Source organism: Schistocerca americana, unplaced genomic scaffold, assembly GCF_021461395.2.
Source record: "Schistocerca americana isolate TAMUIC-IGC-003095 unplaced genomic scaffold, iqSchAmer2.1 HiC_scaffold_13, whole genome shotgun sequence".
In the NCBI taxonomy this organism is placed as follows: domain Eukaryota; kingdom Metazoa; phylum Arthropoda; class Insecta; order Orthoptera; family Acrididae; genus Schistocerca; species Schistocerca americana.
Window position 1 is genome coordinate 4,767,523 of NW_025725371.1, and position 26,250 is coordinate 4,793,772.

Consider the following 26,250-nt stretch of genomic DNA (forward strand, 5'->3'; position numbering starts at 1 on the left):
ATACAAAAGGCACAATGCCGCCTTAAGTACAGGAATAGAGACTCTTCTTACAGTCGGTGCTTTGAGCATTCCCTGTGAGACCAGTATTAGTTTCCGATACACCACTGCAGCTTCAATGTATTGCTTGGACATACACACTGACGATGAAACAAAAAAATCGCATCGGAATGAAATACAAAAGGCACAATGCCGCCTTCCGTACAAGAATAGAGACTCATCTTACAGTCGGTGCTTTGAGCATTCCCTGTGAGACCAGTATTAGTTTCCGATACACCACACCAGGTTCAATGTATTCCTTGGACATACTCATTGACGATGGAATACTGAAATTACATCGGAATTAAATTCAAAAGGAACAATGTCGCCTTAACGGCAAGATAAGTGAGGCTTCTTAGAGTCTGTGCGTTGATCCTTTCCTGTGAGACCAGTATTAGTTTCCGATACACCATTGCAGGTTCAATGTATTCCTTGGACCATCGCATTGACGATGAAACACAGAGATCGAATCGGAACTAACTACAAAAGGCACAATGCCGCAGTAAGTACAAGAACAGAGACTCTTCTTACAGTCGGTGCTTTGAGCATTCCATGTGAGATCAGTATTAGTTTCCGATACACCACTGCAGGTTCAATGTATTCCTTGGACATACACATTGACGATGAAACACTGATATTACATCTTAATTAAATACAAATGGCACAATGCCGCCATAAGTGCAAGAATAGAGACTCCTCTTACAGTCGGTGCTTTGAGCATTCCGTGTGAGACCAATATTAGTTTCCGATACACCACTGCAGGTACAATGTATTCCTTGTACCTTCACATTGACGATGAAACACAGAATTTGCATCGGAATTAAATACTAAAGGCATAATGCCGCCTTCAGTACAAGAATAGAGTCTCTTCTTACAGTCGGTGCTTTGAGCATTTCCTGTGAGACCAGTATTAGTTTCCGATACACCACTGCAGGTTCAATGTATTGCTTGGACATACTCATTGACGATGAAACACTGAAATTACATCAGAATTAAATACAAAAGGAACAATGCCGCCTTAACTGCAAGATGAGTGAGACTTCTTAGAGTCTGTGCTTTGATCCTTTCCTGTTTGAACAGTATTAGTTTCCGATACACCACTCCAGGTTCAATGTATTCCTTGGACATACTCATTGACGATGAAACACTGAAATTACATCGGAATTAAATACAAAAGGAACAATGCCGCCTTAACGGCAAGATGAGTAAGACTTCTTAAGGTCTGTGCTTTGATCCTTTCCTGTGAGACCAGTATTAGTTTCCGATACACCACTGCAGGTTCAATGTATTCCTTGGACCTTCACATTGACGATGAAACACAGAAATCGCGTCGGAATTAAATACAAAAGGCACAATGCCGCTTTAAGTACAAGAATAGAGACTCTTCTTACAGTCTTAGCTTTGAGCATTCCCTGTGAGACCAGTATTAGTTTCTGATACACCACTGCAGGTTCAATGTATTCCTTGGACATACACATTGACGATGAAACAAAGAAATCGCAACGGAATTAAATACAAAAGGCACAATGCCGCCTTTCGTACAAGAATAGAGACTCTTCTTACAGTCGGTGCTTTGAGCATTCCCTGTGAGACCAGTATTAGTTTCCGATACACTACTCCAGGTTCAATGTATTCCTTGGACATACTCATTGACGATGAAACACTGAAATTACATCGGAATTAAATACAAAAGGAACAATGCCGCCTTAACTGCAAGATGAGTGAGACTTCTTAGAGTCTGTGCTTTGATCCTTTCCTGTGAGACCAATATTAGTTTCCGATACACTACTGCAGGTTCAATGTATTCCTTGGACCTTCGCATTGACGATGAAACACAGAAATCGCTCGAAAGTAAATTCAAAAGGCACAATCCCGCCTTAAGTACAGGAATAGAGACTCTTCTTACAGTCGGTGCTTTGAGCATTCCCTGTGAGACCAGTATTAGTTTCCGATATACCACTGCAGGTTCAATGTATTCCTTGGACATACGCATTGACGATGAAACACAGAAATCGCATCGGAATTAAATACAAATGGCACAATGCCGCCCTACGTACAAGAATAGAGACTCTTCTTACATTCGGTGCTTTGAGCATTCCCTGTGAGACCGGTATTAGTTTCCGTTACACCACTGCAGGTTCAATGTATTCCTTAGACATACACATTGACAATGAAACACAGAAATCGCATCGAAATTAAACTCAAAAGGCACAATGCCGCCATAAGTGCCAGAATAGAGACCCTTCTTACAGTCGGTGCTTTGAGCATTGCCTGTGAGACCAGTAATAGTATCCGATACACCACTGCAGGTTCAATGTATTCCTTGGACCCTCACATTGACGATGAAACACAGAAATCGCATCGGAATCAAATACAAAAGGCACAATACCGCCTTAAGTACAAGAATAGAGACTCTTCTTACAGTCGGTTCTTTGAGCTTTCCCTGTGAGACCAGTATTAGTTTCCGATACACCACTGCAGGTTCCATGTATTCCTTGGACCTTCGCATTGACAATGAAACACAGAAATCGAATCGGAACTAAATACAAAAGGCTCAATGCCGCAATAAGTACAAGAATAGAGATTCTTCTTACAGTCGGTGCTTTGAGCATTCCCTGTGAGACCAGTATTAGATTCCGATACACCTCAGCAGGTACAATGTATTCCTTGGAACTTCAAATTGACGATGAAACGCAGAAATCGCATCGGAATTAAATACAAAAGGCACAATGCCGCTTTAAGTACAAGAATAGAGACTCTTCTTACAGTCGGTGCTTTGAGCATTCCCTGTGAGACCAGTATTAGTTTCTGATACACCACTGCAGGTTCAATGTATTGTTTGGACATACACATTGACGATGAAACACAGAAATCGCATCGGAATTAAATACAAAAGGCACAATGCCGCGTTTCGTACAAGAATAGAGACTCTTCTTACAGTCAGTGCTTTGAGCATTCCCTGTGAGACCAGTATTAGTTTCCGATACACCACTCCAGGTTCAATGTATTCCTCGGACATACTCATTGACGCTGAAACACTGAAATTACATCGGAATTAAATACAAAAAGAACAATGCCGCCTTAACTGCAAGATGAGTGAGACTTCTTAGAGTCTGTGCTTTGATCCTTTCCTGTGAGACCAATATTAGATTCCGATACACTACTGCAGGTTCAATGTATTCCTTGGACCTTCGCATTGACGATGAAACACAGAAATCGCATCGGAATTAAATACAAAAGGCACAATGCCGCCTTAAGTACAGGAATAGAGACTCTTCTTACAGTCGGTGCTTTGAGCATTCCCTGTGAGACCAGTATTAGTTTCCGATACACCACTACAGCTTCAATGTATTGCTTGGACATACACACTGACGATGAAACAAAAAAATCGCATCGGAATGAAATACAAAAGGCACAATGCCGCCTTCCGTACAAGAATAGAGACTCATCTTACAGTCGGTGCTTTGAGCATTCCCTGTGAGACCAGTATTAGTTTCCGATACACCACACCAGGTTCAATGTATTCCTTGGACATACTCATTGACGATGGAATACTGAAATTACATCGGAATTAAATTCAAAAGGAACAATGTCGCCTTAACGGCAAGATAAGTGAGGCTTCTTAGAGTCTGTGCGTTGATCCTTTCCTGTGAGACCAGTATTAGTTTCCGATACACCATTGCAGGTTCAATGTATTCCTTGGACCTTCGCATTGACGATGAAACACAGAAATCGCATCGGAATTAAATACAAAAGGCACAATGCCGCCTTAAGTACAGGAATAGAGACTCTTCTTACAGTCGGTGCTTTGAGCATTCCCTGTGAGACCAGTATTAGTTTCCGATACACCACTACAGGTTCAATGTTTTCCTTGGACCTTCGCATTGACAATGAAACACAGAAATCGAATCGGAACTAAATACAAAAGGCTCAATGCCGCAATAAGTACAAGAATAGCGATTCTTCTTACAGTCGGTGCTTTGAGCATTCCCTGTGAGACCAGTATTAGATTCCGATACACCTCAGCAGGTACAATGTATTCCTTGGAACTTCACATTGACGATGAAACATAGAAATCGCATCGGAATCAAATACAAAAGGCACAATGCCGCCTTAAGTACTAGAATAGAGACTCTCCTTACAGTCGGTTCTTTGAGCTTTCCCTGTGAGACCAGTATTAGTTTCCGATACACCACTACAGGTTCAATGTTTTCCTTGGACCTTCGCATTGACAATGAAACACAGAAATCGAATCGGAACTAAATACAAAAGGCTCAATGCCGCAATAAGTACAAGAATAGCGATTCTTCTTACAGTCGGTGCTTTGAGCATTCCCTGTGAGACCAGTATTAGATTCCGATACACCTCAGCAGGTACAATGTATTCCTTGGAACTTCACATTGACGATGAAACACAGAAATCGCATCGGAATTAAATACAAAAGGCACAATGCCGCTTTAAGTACAAGAATAGAGACTCTTCTTACAGTCGGTGCTTTGAGCATTCCCTGTGAGACCAGTATTAGTTTCTGATACACCACTGCAGGTTCAATGTATTCCTTGGACATACACATTGACGATGAAACACAGAAATCGCATCGGAATTAAATACAAAAGGCACAATGCCGCATTTCGTACAAGAATAGAGACTCTTCTTACAGTCGGTGCTTTGAGCATTCCCTGTGAGACCAGTATTAGTTTCCGATACACCACTCCAGGTTCAATGTATTCCTTGGACATACTCATTGACGATGAAACACTGAAATTACATCTTAATTAAATACAAAAGGAACAATGCCGCCTTAACTGCAAGATGAGTGAGACTTCTTAGAGTCTGTGCTTTGATCCTTTCCTGTGAGACAATATTGGTTTCCGATACACTACTGCAGGTTCAATGTATTCCTTGGACCTTCGCATTGACGATGAAACACAGAAATCGCATCGGAATTAAATACAAAAGGCACAATGCCGCCTTAAGTACAGGAATAGAGACTCTTCTTACAGTCGGTGCTTTGAGCATTCCCTGTGAGACCAGTATTAGTTTCCGATATACCACTGCAGGTTCAATGTATTCCTTGGACATACGCATTGACGATGAAACACAGAAATCGCATCGGAATTAAATACAAATGGCACAATGCCGCCCTACGTACAAGAATAGAGACTCTTCTTACATTCGGTGCTTTGAGCATTCCCTGTGAGACCGGTATTAGTTTCCGATACACCACTGCAGGTTCAATGTATTCCTTAGGCATACACATTGACAATGAAACACAGAAATCGCATCGGAATTAAACTCAAAAGGCACAATGCCGCCATAAGTGCCAGAATAGAGACCCTTCTTACAGACGGTGCTTTGAGCATTGCCTGTGAGACCAGTAATAGTATCCGATACACCACTGCAGGTTCAATGTATTCCTTGGACCTTCACATTGACGATGAAACACAGAAATCGCATCGGAATCAAATACAAAAGGCACAATGCCGCCTTAAGTACAAGAATAGAGACTCTTCTTACAGTCGGTTCTTTGAGCTTTCCCTGTGAGACCAGTATTAGTTTCCGATACACCACTGCAGGTTCAATGTATTCCTTGGACCTTCACATTGACGATGAAACACAGAATTCGCATCGGAATTAAATACTAAAGGCATAATGCCGCCTTCAGTACAAGAATAGAGTCTCTTCTTACAGTCGGTGCTTTGAGCATTTCCTGTGAGACCAGTATTAGTTTCCGATACACCACTGCAGGTTCAATGTATTGCTTGGACATACACACTGACGATGAAACGTAGTAATCGAATCGGAATTAAATACAAAAGGCACAATGCCGCCTTACGTACAAGACTAGAGGCTCATCTTACAGTCGGTGCTTTGAGCATTCCCTGTGAGACCAGTATTAGTTTCCGATACACCACACCAGGTTCAATGTATTCCTTGGACATACTCATTGACGATGGAACAATGAAATTACATCGGAATTAAATTCAAAAGGAACAATGCCGCTTTAACGGCAAGATAAGTGAGGCTTCTTAGAGTCTGTGCTTTGATCCTTTCCTGTGAGACCAGTATTAGTTTCCGATACACCACTGCAGGTACAATGTATTCCTTGGACCATCGCATTGACGATGAAACACAGAGATCGAATCGGAACTTAATACAAAGGCACAATGCCGCAATAAGTACAAAAATAGAGACTCTTCTTACAGTCGGTGCTTTGAGCATTCCCTGTGAGACCAGTATTAGTTTCCGATACACCACTGCTGGTTTAATGTATTCCTTAGACATACACATTGACGATGAAACACTGATATAACATCGGAATTAAATACAAATGGCACAATGCCCACATAAGTGCAAGAATAGAGACTCCTCTTACAGCCGGTGCTTTGAGCATTCCCTGTGAGACCAATATTAGTTTCCGATACACCACTGCAGGTACAATATATTCCTTGTACCTTCACATTGACGATGAAACACAGAATTTGCATCGGAATTAAATACTAAAGGCATAATGCCGCCTTCAGTACAAGAATAGAGTCTCTTCTTACAGTCGGTGCTTTGAGCATTTCCTGTGAGACCAGTATTAGTTTCCGATACACCACTGCAGTTTCAATGTATTGCTTGGACATACACATTGACGATGAAACACAGAAATCGCATCGGAATTAAGTACAAAAGGCACAATGCCGCCTTAAGTACAAGAATAGAGACTCTTCTTACAGTCGGTGCTTTGAGCATTCCCTGTGAGACCAGTATTAGTTTCTGATACACCACTGCTGGTTCAATGTATTCCTTGGACATACGCATTGACGATGACACACATAAATCGCATCTGAATTAAATACAAAAGGCACAAGGCCTCCTTACGTACAAGAAAAGAGACTCTTCTTACAGTCGGTGCTTTGAGCATTCCCTGTGAGACCAGTATTAGTTTCCGATACACCACTGCAGGTTCCATGTATTCCTTAGATATACACATTGGCGATGAAACATTGAAATTACATCGGAATTAAATACAAATGGCACAATGCCGCCATAGGTGCAAGAATGGAGGCTCCTCTTACAGTCGGTGCTTTGAGCATGATGAAACACAGAAATCGCATCGGAATTAAATACAAAAGGCACAATGCCGCCTTAAGTACAAGAATAGAGACTCTTCTTACAGTCGGTGCTTTGAGCATTCCCTGTGAGACCAGTATTAGTTTCTGATACACCACTGCAGGTTCAATGTATTCCTTGGACATACACATTGACGATGAAACACAGAAATCGCATCGGAATTAAATACAAAAGGCACAATGCCGCCTTTCGTACAAGAATAGAGACTCTTCTTACAGTCGGTGCTTTGAGCATTCCCTGTGAGACCAATATTAGTTTCCGATACACCACTCCAGGTTCAATGTATTCCTTGGACATACTCATTGACGATGAAACACAGAAATCACATCGGAACTAAATACAAAATGCACAATACCGCAATAAGTACAAGAGTAGAAACTCTTCTTACAGTCGGTGCCTTGAGCATTCCCTGTGAGACCAGTATTAGTTTCCGATACACCACTGCAGGTTCAATGAATTCCTTAGACATACACATTGACGATGAAACACTGAAATTACATCGGAATTAAATACAAAAGGCACAATGCCGCCATAAGTGCAAGAATAGAGACTTTTCTTACAGTCGGTGCTTTGAGCTTTCCCTGTGAGACCAGTAATAGTTTCCGATACACCACTCCAGGTTCAATGTATTCCTTGGACATACTCATTGACGATGAAACACTGAAATTACATCGGAATTAAATACAAAAGGAACAATGCCGCCTTAACGGCAAGATGAGTAAGACTTCTTAAGGTCTGTGCTTTGATCATCTCCTGTTAGACCAGTATTAGTTTCCGATACACCACTGCAGGTTCCATGTATTCCTTGGACCTTCGCATTGACAATGAAACACAGAAATCGAATCGGAACTAAATAGAAAAGGCACAATGCCGCAATAAGTACAAGAATAGAGACTCTTCTTACAGTCGGTGCTTTGAGCATTCCCTGTGAGACCAGTATTAGTTTCCGATACACCACTGCAGGTTCAATGAATTCCTTAGACATACACATTGACGATGAAACACTGAAATTACATCGGAATTAAATACAAAAGGCACAATGCCGCCATAAGTACAGGAATAGAGACTCTTCTTACAGTCGGTGCTTTGAGCATTCCCTGTGAGACCAGTATTAGTTTCCGATATAGCACTGCAGGTTCAATGTATTCCTTGGACATACGCATTGACGATGAAACACAGAAATCGCATCGGAATTAAATACAAAAGGCACAATGCCGCCCTACGTACAAGAATAGAGACTCTTCTTACATTCGGTGCTTTGAGCATTCCCTGTGAGACCGGTATTAGTTTCCGATACACCACTGCAGGTTCAATGTATTCCTTAGACATACACATTGACAATGAAACACAGAAATCGCATCGGAATTAAACTCAAAAGGCACAATGCCGCCATAAGTGCCAGAATAGAGACCCTTCTTACAGTCGGTGCTTTGAGCATTCCCTGTGAGACCAGTATTAGTTTCCGATACACCACTGCAGGTACAATGTATTCCTTGTACCTTCACATTGACGATGAAACACAGAAATCGCATCGGAATTAAATACAAAAGGCACAATGCCGCCTTAAGTACAAGAATAGAGACTCTTCTTACAGTCGGTGCTTTGAGCATTCCATGTGAGACCAGTATTAGTTTCTGATACACCACTGCAGGTTCATTGTATTCCTTGGACATACACATTGACGATGAAACACAGAAATCGCATCGGAATTAAATACAAAAGGCACAATGCCGCCTTTCGTACAAGAATAGAGACTCTTCTTACAGTCGGTGCTTTGAGCATTCCCTGTGAGACCAGTATTAGTTTCCGATACACCACTCCACGTTCAATGTATTCCTTGGACATACTCATTGACGATGAAACACTGAAATTACATCGGAATTAAATACAAAAGGAACAATACCGCCTTAACTGCAAGATGAGTGAGACTTCTTAGAGTATGTGCTTTGATCCTTTCCTGTGAGACCAGTATTAGTTTCCGATACACCACTGCAGGTTCAATGTATTCCTTGGACCTTCGCATTGACAGTGAAACACAGAAATCGAATCGGAACTAAATACAAAAGGCACAATGCCGCAATAAGTACAAGAATAGAGACTCTTCTTACAGTCGGTGCTTTGAGCATTCTTTGTGAGACCTGTATTAGTTTCCGATACACCACTGCAGGTTCAATGTATTCCTTAGACATACACATTGGCGATGAAACATTGAAATTACATCGGAATTAAATACAAATGGCACAATGCCGCCATAAGTGCAAGAATAGAGACTCCTCTTACAGTCGGTGCTTTGAGCATTCCCTGTGAGACCAGTATTAGTTTCCGATACACCACTGCAGGTACAATGTATTCCTTGTACCTTCACATTGACGATGAAACACAGAAATCGCATCGGAATTAAATACAAAAGGCACAATGCCGCTTTAAGTACAAGAATAGAGACTCTTCTTACAATCGGTGCTCTGAGCATTCCCTGTGAGACCAGTATTAGTTTCTGATACACCACTGCAGGTTCAATGGATTCCTTGGACATACACATTGACGATGAAACACAGAAATCGCATCGGAATTAAATACAAAAGGCACAATGCCGCCTTTCGTACAAGAATAGAGACTCTTCTTACAGTCGGTGCTTTGAGCATTCCCTGTGAGACCAGTATTAGTTTCCGATACACCACTCCAGGTTCAATGTATTCCTTGGACATACTCATTGACGATGAAACTCTGAAATTACATCGGAATTAAATACGAAAGGAACAATGCCCCCTTAACTGCAAGATGAGTGAGACTTCTTAGAGTCTGTGCTTTGATCCTTTCCTGTGAGACCAGTATTAGTTTCCGATACACCTCTGCAGGTTCAATGTATTCCTTGGACCTTCGCATTGACGATGAAACACAGAAATCACATCGGAATTAAATACAAAATGCACAATGCCGCCTTAAGTACAGGAATAGAGACTCTTCTTACAGTCGGTGCTTTGAGCATTCCCTGTGAGACCAGTATTAGTTTCCGATATACCACTGCAGGTTCAATGTATTCCTTGGACATACGCATTGACGATGAAACACAGAAATCGCATCGGAATTAAATACAAAAGGCACAATGCCGCCCTACGTACAAGAATAGAAACTCTTCTTACATTCGGTGCTTTGAGCAATCCCTGTGAGACCGGTATTAGTTTCCGATACACCACTGCAGGTTTAATGTATTCCTTAGACATACACATTGACAATGAAACACAGAAATCGCATCGGAATTAAACTCAAAAGGCACAATGCCGCCATAAGTGCCAGAATAGAGACCCTTCTTACAGTCGGTGCTTTGAGCATTCCCTGTGAGACCAGTATTAGTTTCCGATACACCTCAGCATGTACAATGTATTCCTTGGAACTTCACATTGACGGTGAAACACAGAAATCGCATCGGAATTAAATACAAAAGGCACAATGCCGCCTTAAGTACAAGAATTGAGACTCTTCCTACAGTCGATGCTTTGAGCATTCCCTGTGAGACCAGTATTAGTTTCCGATACACCACTGCAGGTTCAATGGATTCCTTGGACATACGCATTGACGATGAAACACAGAAATCGCCTCGGAATTAATACAAAAGGCACAATGCCGCAATAAGCACAAGAATAGAGACACTTCTTACAGTCGGTGCTTTGAGCATTTCCTGTGAGACCAGTATTAGTTTCCGATACACCACTGCAGGTTCAATGAATTCCTTAGACATACACATTGACGATGAAACACTGAAATTACATTGGAATTAAATACAAAAGGCACAATGCCATTATAAGTGCAAGTATAGAGACTCCTCTTACAGTAGGTGCTTTGAGCATTCCCTGTGAGATCAGTATTAGATTCCGATACACCTCAGCAGGTACAATGTATTCCTTGGAACTTCACATTGACGGTGAAACACAGAAATCGCATCGGAATTAAATACAAAAGGCACAATGCCGCCTTAAGTACAAGAATTGAGACTCTTCCTACAGTCGATGCTTTGAGCATTCCCTGTGAGACCAGTATTACTTTCCGATACACCACTGCAGGTTCAATGGATTCCTTGGACATACGCATTGACGATGAAACACAGAAATCGCCTCGGAATTAATACAAAAGGCACAATGCCGCAATAAGCACAAGAATAGAGACACTTCTTACAGTCGGTTCTTTGAGCTTTCCCTGTGAGACCAGTATTAGTTTCCGATACACCACTACAGGTTCAATGTTTTCCTTGGACATTCGCATTGACAATGAAACACAGAAATCGAATCGGAACTAAATACAAAAGGCTCAATGCCGCAATAAGTACAAGAATAGCGATTCTCCTTACAGTCGGTGCTTTGAGCATTCCCTGTGAGACCAGTATTAGATTCCAATACACCTCAGCAGGTACAATGTATTCCTTGGAACTTCACATTGACGATGAAACACAGAAATCGCATCGGAATTAAATACAAAAGGCACAATGCCGCTTTAAGTACAAGAATAGAGACTCTTCTTACAGTCGGTGCTTTGAGCATTCCCTGTGAGACCAGTATTAGTTTCTGATACACCACTGCAGGTTCAATGTATTCCTTGGACATACACATTGACGATGAAACACAGAAATCGCATCGGAATTAAATACAAAAGGCACAATGCCGCCTTTCGTACAAGAATAGAGACTCTTCTTACAGTCGGTGCTTTGAGCATTCCCTGTGAGACCAGTATTAGTTTCCGATACACCACTCCAGGTTCAATGTATTCCTTGGACATACTCATTGACGATGAAACACTGAAATTACATCGGAATTTAATACAAAAGGAACAATGCCGCCTTAACTGCAAGATGAGTGAAACTTCTTAGAGTCTGTGCTTTGATCCTTTCCTGTGAGACAATATTGGTTTCCGATACACTACTGCAGGTTCAATGTATTCCTTGGACCTTCGCATTGACGATGAAACACAGAAATCGCATCGGAATTAAATACAAAAGGCACAATGCCGCCTTAAGTACAGGAATAGAGACTCTTCTTACAGTCGGTGCTTTGAGCATTCCCTGTGAGACCAGTATTAGTTTCCGATATACCACTGCAGGTTCAATGTATTCCTTGGACATACGCATTGACGATGAAACACAGAAATCGCATCGGAATTAAATACAAATGGCACAATGCCGCCCTACGTACAAGAATAGAGACTCTTCTTACATTCGGTGCTTTGAGCATTCCCTGTGAGACCGGTATTAGTTTCCGATACACCACTGCAGGTTCAATGTATTCCTTAGACATACACATTGACAATGAAACACAGAAATCGCATCGGAATTAAATACAAAAGGCACAATGCCGCCCTACGTACAAGAATAGAAACTCTCCTTACATTCGGTGCTTTGAGCAATCCCTGTGAGACCGGTATTAGTTTCCGATACACCACTGCAGGTTCAATGTATTCCTTAGACATACACATTGACAATGAAACACAGAAATCGCATCGGAATTAAACTCAAAAGGCACAATGCCGCCATAAGTGCCAGAATAGAGACCCTTCTTACAGTCGGTGCTTTGAGCATTCCCTGTGAGACCAGTATTAGTTTCCGATACACCTCAGCATGTACAATGTATTCCTTGGAACTTCACATTGACGGTGAAACACAGAAATCGCATCGGAATTAAATACAAAAGGCACAATGCCGCCTTAAGTACAAGAATTGAGACTCTTCCTACAGTCGATGCTTTGAGCATTCCCTGTGAGACCAGTATTAGTTTCCGATACACCACTGCAGGTTCAATGGATTCCTTGGACATACGCATTGACGATGAAACACAGAAATCGCCTCGGAATTAATACAAAAGGCACAATGCCGCAATAAGCACAAGAATAGAGACACTTCTTACAGTCGGTTCTTTGAGCTTTCCCTGTGAGACCAGTATTAGTTTCCGATACACCACTACAGGTTCAATGTTTTCCTTGGACCTTCGCATTGACAATGAAACACAGAAATCGAATCGGAACTAAATACAAAAGGCTCAATGCCGCAATAAGTACAAGAATAGCGATTCTTCTTACAGTCGGTGCTTTGAGCATTCCCTGTGAGACCAGTATTAGATTCCGATACACCTCAGCAGGTACAATGTATTCCTTGGAACTTCACATTGACGATGAAACACAGAAATCGCATCGGAATTAAATACAAAAGGCACAATGCCGCTTTAAGTACAAGAATAGAGACTCTTCTTACAGTCGGTGCTTTGAGCATTCCCTGTGAGACCAGTATTAGTTTCTGATACACCACTGCAGGTTCAATGTATTCCTTGGACATACACATTGACGATGAAACACAGAAATCGCATCGGAATTAAATACAAAAGGCACAATGCCGCCTTTCGTACAAGAATAGAGACTCTTCTTACAGTCGGTGCTTTGAGCATTCCCTGTGAGACCAGTATTAGTTTCCGATACACCACTCCAGGTTCAATGTATTCCTTGGACATACTCATTGACGATGAAACACTGAAATTACATCGGAATTAAATACAAAAGGAACAATGCCGCCTTAACTGCAAGATGAGTGAGACTTCTTAGAGTCTGTGCTTTGATCCTTTCCTGTGAGACAATATTGGTTTCCGATACACTACTGCAGGTTCAATGTATTCCTTGGACCTTCGCATTGACGATGAAACACAGAAATCGCATCGGAATTAAATACAAAAGGCACAATGCCGCCTTAAGTACAGGAATAGAGACTCTTCTTACAGTCGGTGCTTTGAGCATTCCCTGTGAGACCAGTATTAGTTTCCGATATACCACTGCAGGTTCAATATATTCCTTGGACATACGCATTGACGATGAAACACAGAAATCGCATCGGAATTAAATACAAATGGCACAATGCCGCCCTACGTACAAGAATAGAGACTCTTCTTACATTCGGTGCTTTGAGCATTCCCTGTGAGACCGGTATTAGTTTCCGATACATCACTGCAGGTTCAATGTATTCCTTAGACATACACATTGACAATGAAACACAGAAATCGCATCGGAATTAAGCTCAAAAGGCACAATGCCGCCATAAGAGCCAGAATAGAGACCCTTCTTACAGTCGGTGCTTTGAGCATTGCCTGTGAGACCAGTAATAGTATCCGATACACCACTGCAGGTTCAATGTATTCCTTGGACCTTCACATTGACGATGAAACACAGAAATCGCATCGGAATCAAATACAAAAGGCACAATGCCGCCTTAAGTACAAGAATAGAGACTCTTCTTACAGTCGGTGCTTTGAGCATTTCCTGTGAGACCAGTATTAGTTTCCGATACACCACTGCAGGTTCAATGTATTGCTTGGACATACACACTGACGATGAAACATAGTAATCGAATCGGAATTAAATACAAAAGGCACAATGCCGCCTTACGTACAAGACTAGAGGCTCATCTTACAGTCGGTGCTTTGAGCATTCCCTGTGAGACCAGTATTAGTTTCCGATACACCACACCAGGTCCAATGTATTCCTTGGACATACTCATTGACGATGGAACAATGAAATTACATCGGAATTAAATTCAAAAGGAACAATGCCGCTTTAACGGCAAGATAAGTAAGGCTTCTTAGAGTCTGTGCTTTGATCCTTTCCTGTGAGACCAGTATTAGTTTCCGATACACCATTGCAGGTTCAATGTATTCCTTGGACCATCGCAATGACGATGAAACACAGAGATCGAATCGGAACTTAATACAAAGGCACAATGCCGCAATAAGTACAAAAATAGAGACTCTTCTTACAGTCGGTGCTTTGAGCATTCCCTGTGAGACCAGTATTAGTTTCCGATACACCACTGCTGGTTTAATGTATTCCTTAGACATACACATTGACGATGAAACACTGATATAACATCGGAATTAAATACAAATGGCACAATGCCCACATAAGTGCAAGAATAGAGACTCCTCTTACAGCCGGTGCTTTGAGCATTCCCTGTGAGACCAATATTAGTTTCCGATACACCACTGCAGGTACAATATATTCCTTGTACCTTCAAATTGACGATGAAACACAGAATTTGCATCGGAATTAAATACTAAAGGCATAATGCCGCCTTCAGTACAAGAATAGAGTCTCTTCTTACAGTCGGTGCTTTGAGCATTTCCTGTGAGACCAGTATTAGTTTCCGATACACCACTGCAGTTTCAATGTATTGCTTGGACATACACATTGACGATGAAACACAGAAATCGCATCGGAATTAAGTACAAAAGGCACAATGCCGCCTTAAGTACAAGAATGGAGACTCTTCTTACAGTCGGTGCTTTGAGCATTCCCTGTGAGACCAGTTTTAGTTTCTGATACACCACTGCTGGTTCAATGTATTCCTTGGACATACGCATTGACGATGACACACATAAATCGCATCTGAATTAAATACAAAAGGCACAAGGCCTCCTTACGTACAAGAAAAGAGACTCTTCTTACAGTCGGTGCTTTGAGCATTCCCTGTGAGACCAGTATTAGTTTCCGATACACCACTGCAGGTTCCATGTATTCCTTAGACATACACATTGGCGATGAAACATTGAAATTACATCGGAATTAACTACAAATGGCACAATGCCGCCATAAGTGCAAGAATGGAGGCTCCTCTTACAGTCGGTGCTTTGAGCATTCCCTGTGAGACCAGTATTAGTTTCCGATACACCACTGCAGGTACAATGTATTCCTTGTACCTTCACATTGACGATGAAACACAGAAATCGCATCGGAATTAAATACAAAAGGCACAATGCCGCCTTAAGTACAAGAATAGAGACTCTTCTTACAGTCGGTGCTTTGAGCATTCCCTGTGAGACCAGTATTAGTTTCTGATACACCACTGCAGGTTCAATGTATTCCTTGGACATACACATTGACGATGAAACACAGAAATCGCATCGGAATTAAATACAAAAGGAACAATGCCGCCTTAACTGCAAGATAAGTGAGACTTCTTAGAGTCTGTCCTTTGATCCTTTCCTGTGAGACCTATATTAGTTTCCGATACACCACTGCAGGTCAATGTATTCCTTGGACCTTCGCATTGACGATGAAACACAGAAATCACATCGGAACTAAATACAAAATGCACAATACCGCAATAAGTACAAGAGTAGAAACTCTTCTTACAGTCGGTGCCTTGAGCATTCCCTGTGAGACCAGTATTAGTTTCCGATACACCACTGCAGGTTCAATGAATTCCTTAGACATACACATTGACGATGAAACACTGAAATTACATCGGAATTAAATACAAAAGGCACAATGCCGCCATAAGTGCAAGAATAGAGACTTTTCTTACAGTCGGTGCTTTGAGCTTTCCCTGTGAGAGCAGTAATAGTTTCCGATACACCACTCCAGGTTCAATGTATTCCTTGGACATACTCATTGACGATGAAACACTGAAATTACATCGGAATTAAATACAAAAGGAACAATGCCGCCTTAACGGCAAGATGAGTAAGACTTCTTAAGGTCTGTGCTTTGATCATCTCCTGTGAGACCAGTATTAGTTTCCGATACACCACTGCAGGTTCCATGTATTCCTTGGACCTTCGCATTGACAATGAAACACAGAAATCGAATCGGAACTAAATACAAAAGGCACAATGCCGCAATAAGTACAAGAATAGAGACTCTTCTTACAGTCGGTGCTTTGAGCATTCCCTGTGAGACCAGTATTAGTTTCCGATACACCAATGCAGGTTCAATGTATTCCTTAGACATACACATTGGCGATGAAACATTGAAATTACATCGGAATTAAATACAAATGGCACAATGCCGCCATAAGTGCAAGAATAGAGACTCCTCTTACAGTCGGTGCTTTGAGCATTCCCTGTGAGACCAGTAATAGTTTCCGATACACCACTGCAGGTACAATGTATTCCTTGTACCTTCACATTGACGATGAAACACAGATATCGCATCGGAATTAAATACAAGAGGCACAATGCCGCTTTAAGTACAAGAATAGAGACTCTTCTTACAGTCGGTGCTTTGAGCATTCCCTGTGAGACGAGTATTAGTTTCTGATACACCACTGCAGGTTCAATGTATTCCTTGGACATACACATTGACGATGAAACACAGAAATCGCATCGGAATTAAATACAAAAGGCACAATGCCGCCTTTCGTACAAGAATAGAGACTCTTCTTACAGTCGGTGCTTTGAGCATTCCCTGTGAGACCAGTATTAGTTTCCGATACACCACTCCAGGTTCAATAAATTCCTTGGACATACTCATTGACGATGAAACACTGAAATTACATCGGAATTAAATACAAAAGGAACAATGCCGCCTTAACTGCAAGATGAGTGAGACTTCTTAGAGTCTGTGCTTTGATCCTTTCCTGTGAGACCAGTATTAGTTTCCGATACACCACTGCAGGTTCAATGTATTCCTTGGACCTTCGCATTGACGATGAAACACAGAAATCGCATCGGAATTAAATACAAAAGGCACAATGCCGCCTTAAGTACAGGAATAGAGACTCTTCTTACAATCGGTGCTTTGAGCATTCCCTGTGAGACCAGTATTAGTTTCCGATATACCACTGCAGGTTCAATGTATTCCTTGGACATACGCATTGACGATGAAACACAGAAATCGCATCGGAATTAAATACAAAAGGCACAATGCCGCCCTACGTACAAGAATAGAGACTCTTCTTACATTCGGTGCTTTGAGCATTCCCTGTGAGACCGGTATTAGTTTCCGATACACCACTGCAGGTTCAATGTATTCCTTAGACATACACATTGACAATGAAACACAGAAATCGCATCGGAATTAAACTCAAAAGGCACAATGCCGCCATAAGTGCCAGAATAGAGACCCTTCTTCAAGTCGGTGCTTTGAGCATTCCCTGTGAGACCAGTATTAGTTTCCGATACACCACTGCAGGTACAATGTATTCCTTGTACCTTCACATTGACGATGAAACACAGAAATCGCATCGGAATTAAATACAAAAGGCACAATGCCGCCTTTCGTACAAGAATAGAGACTCTTCTTACAGTCGGTGCTTTGAGCATTCCCTGTGAGACCAGTATTAGTTTCCGATACACCACTCCAGGTTCAATGTATTCCTAGGACATACTCATTGACGATGAAACTCTGAAATTACATCGGAATTAAATACAAAAGGAACAATGCCCCCTTAACTGCAAGATGAGTGAGACTTCTTAGGGTCTGTGCTTTGATCCTTTCCTGTGAGACCAGTATTAGTTTCCGATACACCACTGCAGGTACAATGTATTCCTTGTACCTTCACATTGACGATGAAACACAGAAATCGCATCGGAATTAAATACAAAAGGCACAATGCCGCCTTAAGTACAAGAATAGAGACTCTTCTTACAGTCGGTGCTTTGAGCATTCAATGTGAGACCAGTATTAGTTTCTGATACACCACTGCAGGTTCATTGTATTCCTTGGACATACACATTGACGATGAAACACAGAAATCGCATCGGAATTAAATACAAAAGGCACAATGCCGCCTTTCGTACAAGAATAGAGACTCTTCTTACAGTCGGTGCTTTGAGCATTCCCTGTGAGACCAGTATTAGCTTCCGTTACACCACTCCAGGTTCAATGTATTCCTAGGACATACTCATTGACGATGAAACTCTGAAATTACATCGGAATTAAATACAAAAGGAACAATGCCCCCTTAACTGCAAGATGAGTGTGACATCTTAGAGTCTGTGCTTTGATCCTTTCCTGTGAGACCAGTATTAGTTTCCGATACACCACTGCAGGTTCAATGTATTCCTTGGACCTTCGCATTGACAGTGAAACACAGAAATCGAATCGGAACTAAATACAAAAGGCACAATGCCGCAATAAGTACAAGAATAGAGACTCTTCTTACAGTCGGTGCTTTGAGCATTCCCTGTGAGACCTGTATTAGTTTCCGATACACCACTGCAGGTTCAATGTATTCCTTAGACATACACATTGGCGATGAAACATTGAAATTACATCGGAATTAAATACAAATGGCACAATGCCGCCATAAGTGCAAGAATAAAGACTCCTCTTACAGTCGGTGCTTTGAGCATTCCCTGTGAGACCAGTATTAGTTTCCGATACACCACTGCAGGTACAATGTATTCCTTGTACCTTCACATTGACGATGAAACACAGAAATCGCATCGGAATTAAATACAAAAGGCACAATGCCGCTTTAAGTACAAGAATAGAGACTCTTCTTACAATCGGTGCTTTGAGCATTCCCAGTGAGACCAGTATTAGTTTCTGATACACCACTGCAGGTTCAATGGATTCCTTGGACATACACATTGACGATGAAACACAGAAATCGCATCGGAATTAAATACAAAAGGCACAATGCCGCCTTTCGTACAAGAATAGAGACTCTTCTTACAGTCGGTGCTTTGAGCATTCCCTGTGAGACCAGTATTAGTTTCCGATACACCACTCCAGGTTCAATGTATTCCTAGGACATACTCATTGACGATGAAACTCTGAAATTACTTCGGAATTAAATACAAAAGGAACAATGCCCCCTTAACTGCAAGATGAGTGAGACTTCTTAGAGTCTGTGCTTTGATCCTTTCCTGTGAGACCAGTATTAGTTTCCGATACACCACTGCAGGTTCAATGTATTCCTTGGACCTTCGCATTGACGATGAAACACAGAAATCACATCGGAATTAAATACAAAAGGCAAAATGCCGCCTTAAGTACAGGAATAGAGACTCTTCTTACAGTCGGTGCTTTGAGCATTCCCTGTGAGACCAGTATTAGTTTCCGATATACCACTGCAGGTTCAATGTATTCCTTGGACATACGCATTGACGATGAAACACAGAAATCGCATCGGAATTAAATACAAAAGGCACAATGCCGCCCTACGTACAAGAATAGAAACTCTTCTTACATTCGGTGCTTTGAGCAATCCCTGTGAGACCGGTATTAGTTTCCGATACACCACTGCAGGTTCAATGTATTCCTTAGACATACACATTGACAATGAAACACAGAAATCGCATCGGAATTAAACTCAAAAGGCACAATGCCGCCATAAGTGCCAGAATAGAGACCCTTCTTACAGTCGGTGCTTTGAGCATTCCCTGTGAGACCAGTATTAGTTTCCGATACACCTCAGCATGTACAATGTATTCCTTGGAACTTCACATTGACGGTGAAACACAGAAATCGCATCGGAATTAAATACAAAAGGCACAATGCCGCCTTAAGTACAAGAATTGTGACTCTTCCAACAGTCGATGCTTTGAGCATTCCCTGTGAGACCAGTATTAGTTTCCGATACACCATTGCAGGTTCAATGGATTCCTTGGACATACGCATTGACGATGAAACACAGAAATCACCTCGGAATTAATACAAAAGGCACAATGCCGCAATAAGCACAAGAATAGAGACACTTCTTACAGTCGGTGCTTTGAGCATTTCCTGTGAGACCAGTATTAGTTTCCGATACACCACTGCAGGTTCAATGTATTCCTTAGACATACTCATTGACGAAGAAACACTGAAATTACATTGGAATTAAATACAAAAGGCACAATGCCACCATAAGTGCAAGTATAGAGACTCCTCTTACAGTAGGTGGTTTGAGCATTCCCTGTGAGATCAGTATTAGATTCCGATTCACCACTGCAGGTATAATGTATTCCTTGTACCTTCACATTGACGATGAAACACAGAAATCGCATCGGAATTAAATGCAAAAGGCACAATGCCGCCTTAAGTACAAGAATAGAGACTCTTCCTACAGTCGGTGCTTGAGCATTGCCTGTGAGACCAGTAATAGTATCCGATACACCACTGCAGGTTCAATGTATTCCTTGGACCTTCACATTGACGATGAAACACAGAAATCGCATCGGAGTCAAATACAAAAGGCACAATGCCGCCTAAAGTACAAGAATAGAGTCTCTTCTTACAGTCGGTGCTTTGAGCATTTCCTGTGAGACCAGTATTAGTTTCCGATACACCACTGCAGGTTCAATGTATTGCTTGGACATACACACTGACGATGAAACATAGAAATCGCATCGGAATTAAATACAAAAGGCACAATGCCGCCTAACGTACAAGAATAGAGACTCATCTTACAGTCGGTGCTTTGAGCATTCCCTGTGAGACCAGTATTAGTTTCCGATACACCACACCAGGTTCAATGTATTCCTTGGACATACTCATTGACGATGGAACACTGAAATTACATCGGAATTAAATTCAAAAGGAACAATGCCGCCTTAACGGCAAGATAAGTGAGGCTTCTTAGAGTCTGTGCTTTGATCCTTTCCTGTGAGACCAGTATTAGTTTCCAATACACCATTGCAGGTACAATGTATTCCTTGGGCCATCGCATTGACGATGAAACACAGAGATCGAATCGGAACTAAATACAAAAGGCACAATGCCGCAATAAGTACAACAGTAGAGACTCTTCTTACAGTCGGTGCCTTGAGCATTCCCTGTGAGACCAGTATTAGTTTCCGATACATCACTGCAGGTTCAATGTATTCCTTAGACATACACATTGACGATGAAACGCTGATATTACATCGGAATTAAATACAAATGGCACAATGCCGCCATAAGTGCAAGAATAGAGACTCCTATTACAGTCGGTGCTTTGAGCATTCCCTGTGAGACCAATATTAGTTTCCGATACACCACTGCAGGTACAATGTATTCCTTGTACCTTCACATTGACGATGAAACACAGAATTTACATCGGAATTAAATACTAAAGGCATAATGCCGCCTTCAGTACAAGAATAGAGTCTCTTCTTACAGTCGGTGCTTTGAGCATATCCTGTGAGACCAGTATTAGTTTCCGATACACCACTGCAGGTTCAATGTATTCCTTGGACCTTCGCATTGGCAATGAAACACAGAAATCGAATCGGAACTAAATACAAAAGGCACAATGCCGCAATAAGTACAAGAATAGAGACTCTTCTTACAGTCGGTGCTATGAGCATTCCCTGTGAGACCAGTATTAGTTTCCGATACACCACTGCAGGTTCAATGTCTTCCTTAGACATACACATTGGCGATGAAACATTGAAATTACATCGGAATTAAATACAAATGGCACAATGCCGCCATAAGTGCAAGAATAGAGACGCCTCTTACAGTCGGTGATTTGAGCATTCCCTGTGAGACCGGTATTAGTTTCTGATACACCACTGCAGGTTCAATGTATTCCTTGGACATACACATTGACGATGATACACAGAAATCGCATCGGAATTAATTACAAAAGGCACAATGCCGCCTTTCGTACAAGAATAGAGACTCTTCTTACAGTCGGTGCTTTGAGCATTCCCTGTGAGACCAGTATTAGTTTCCGATACACCACTCCAAGTTCAATGTATTCCTTCGACATACTCATTGACGATGAAACACTGAAATTTCATCGGAATTAAATACAAAAGGAACAATGAAGCCTTAACTGCAAGATGAGTGAGACTTCTTAGAGTCTGTGCTTTGATCCTTTCCTGTGAGACCAGTATTAGTTTCCGATACACCACTGCAGGTTCAATGTATTCCTTGGACCTTCGCATTGACGATGAAACACAGAAATCGCATCGGAATTAAATACAAAAGGCACAATGCTGCCTTAAGTACAGGAATAGAGACCCTTCTTACAGTCGGTGCTTTGAGCATTCCCTGTGAGACCAGTATTAGTTTCCGATATACCACTGCAGGTTCAATGTATTCCTTGGACATACCCATTGACGATGAAACACAGAAATCGCATCGGAATTAAATGCAAAAGGCACAATGAAGCCCTACGTACAAGAATAGAGACTCTTCTAACATTCGGTGCTTTGAGCATTCCCTGTGAGACCGGTATTAGTTTCCGATACACCACTGCAGGTTCAATGTATTCCTTAGACATACACATTGACAATGAAACACAGAAATCGCATCGGAATTAAACTCAAAAGGCACAATGCCGCCATAAGTGCCAGAATAGAGACCCTTCTTACAGTCGGTGCTTTGAGCATTCCCTGTGAGACCAGTATTAGTTTCTGATACACCTCAGCAGGTACAATGTATTCCTTGTAACTTCACATTGACGATGAAACACAGAAATCGCATCGGAATTAAATACAAAAGGCACAATGCCGCCTTAGGTACAAGAATTGAGACTCTTCCTACAGTCGATGCTTTGAGCATTCCCCCTGTGAGACCAGTATTAGTTTCCGATACACCACTGCAGATTCAATGGATTCCTTGGACATACGCATTGACGATGAAACACAGAAATCGCCTCGGAATTAATACAAAAGGCACAATGCCGCAATAAGCACAAGAATAGAGACTCTTCTTACAGTCGGTGCTTTGAGCATTTCCTGTGAGACCAGTATTAGTTTCCGATACACCACTGAAGGTTCAATGTATTCCTTAGACATACACATTGACGATGAAACACTGAAATTACATTGGAATTAAATACAAAAGGCACAATGCCACCATAAGTGCAAGTATAGAGACTCGTCTTACAGTCGGTGCTTTGAGCATTCCCTGTGAGATCAGTATTAGTTTCCGATACACCAAAGCAGGTACAATGTATTCCTTGTACCTTCACATTGACGATGAAACACAGAAATCGCATCGGAATTAAATGCAAATGGCACAATGCCGCCTTAAGTACAAGAATAGAGACTCTTCTTACAGTCGGTGCTTTGAGCATTTCTTGTGAGACCAGTATTAGTTTCCGATATACCACTGCAGGTTCAATGTATTGCTTGGACATACTCATTGACGATGAAACACTGAAATTACATCGGAATTAAATACAAAAGGAACAATGCCGCCTTAACTGCAAGAAGAGTGAGACTTCTTAGAATCTTTGCTTTGATCCTTTCCTGTGAGACCAGTATTAGTTTCCGATACACCACTCCAGGTTCAATGTATTCCTTGGACATACTCATTGACCATGAAACACTGAAATTACATCGGAATTAAATACAAAAGGAACAATGCCGCCTTAACGGCAAGATGAGTAAGACTTCTTAAGGTCTGTGCTTTGATCCTTTCCTGTGAGACCAGTATTAGTTTCCGATACACCACTGCAGGTTCAATGTATTCCTTGGACCTTCGCATTGACAATGAAACACAGAAATCGAATCGGAAATAAATACAAAAGGCACAATGCCGCAATAAGTACAAGAATAGAGACTCTTCTTACAGTCGGTGCTTTGAGCATTGCCTGTGAGACCAGTAATAGTTTCCGATACACCACACCAGGTTCAATGTATTCCTTGGACATACCCATTGACGATGGAACACTGAAATTACATCGGAATTAAATTCAAACGGAACAATGCCGCCTTAACGGCAAGATAAGTGAGGCTTCTTAGAGTCTGTGCTTTGATATTTTCCTGTGAGACCAGTATTAGTTTCCGATACACCATTGCAGGTTCAATGTATTCCTTGGACCATCGCATTGACGATGAAACACAGAAATCGAATCGGAACTAAATACAAAAGGCACAATGCCCCAATAAGTACAAGAATAGAGACTCTTCTTACAGTCGGTGCTTTGAGCATTCCCTGTGAGACCAGTATTAGATTCCGATACACCTCAGCAGGTATAATGTATTTCTTGGAACTTCACATTGACGATGAAACACAGAAATCGCATCGGAATTAAATACAAATGGCACAATGCCGCTTTAAGTACAAGAATAGAGACTCTTCTTACAGTCGGTGCTATGAGCATTCCCTGTGAGACCAGTATTAGTTTCCGATACACCACTGCAGGTTCAATGTATTCCTTAGACATACACATTGGCGGTGAAACATTGAAATTACATCGGAATGAAATACAAATGGCACAATGCCGCCATAAGTGCAAGAATAGAGACTCCTCTTACAGTCGGTGCTTTGAGCATTCCCTGTGAGACCAGTATTAGTTTCCGATACACCACTGCAGGTACAATGTATTCCTTGTACCTTCACATTGACGATGAAACACAAAAATCGCATCGGAATTAAATACAAAAGGCACAATGCCGCCTTACGTACAAGAATAGAGGCTCTTCTTACAGTCGGTGCTTTGAACATTCCCTGTGAGACCAGTATTAGTTTCCGATACACCACTCCCGGTTCAATGTATTCCTTAGACCTTCACGTTGACGATGGAACACAGATATGGCATCGGAATTAGATACAAATGGCACAATGCCGCCTTAAGTACAAGAATGTGGAGTCTACTTACAGTCGGTGCTTTGAGCATTCCCTGTGAGACCAGTATTACTTTCCGATAACCCACTGCAGATTCCATGTATTCCTAGGACATACTCATTGACGATGAAACACTGAAATTACATCGGAATTAAATACAAAACGAACAATACCGCCTTAACTGCAAGATGAGTGAGACTTCTTTGAGTCTGTGCTTTGATCCTTTCCTGTGAGACCAGTATTAGTTTCCGATACACCACTGCAGGTTCAATGTATTCCATGGACCTTCGCATTGACGATGAAACACTGAAATCGCATCGAACTAAATACAAAATGCACAATTCCGCAAAAAGTACAAGAATAGAGGCTCTTCTTACAGTCGGTGCTTTGAGCATTCCCTGTGAGACCAGTATTAGTTTCGGATACACCACTGCAGGTTCAATGAATTCCTTAGACATACACATTGACGATGAAACACTGAAATGACATCGGAATTAAATACAAAAGGCACAATGCCGCCATAAGTGCAAGAATAGACACTCTTCGTACAGTCGGTGCTTTGACCTTTCCCAGTGAGACCAGTATTAGTTTCCGATACACCACTGCAGGTTCAATGTATTCCTTAGACATACACATTGCCGAAGAAACACTGAAATTACATTGGAATTAAATACAAACGTCACAATGCCGCCATAAGTGCAAGAATAGAGACTCTTCTTACAGTCGGTGCTTTGAGCATTCCCTGTGAGACCAGTATTAGTTTCCGATACTCCACTGCAGGTACAATGTATTCCTTGTACCTTCACATTGACGATGAAACACATGAATCGCATCGGAATTAAATACAAAAGGCACAATGCC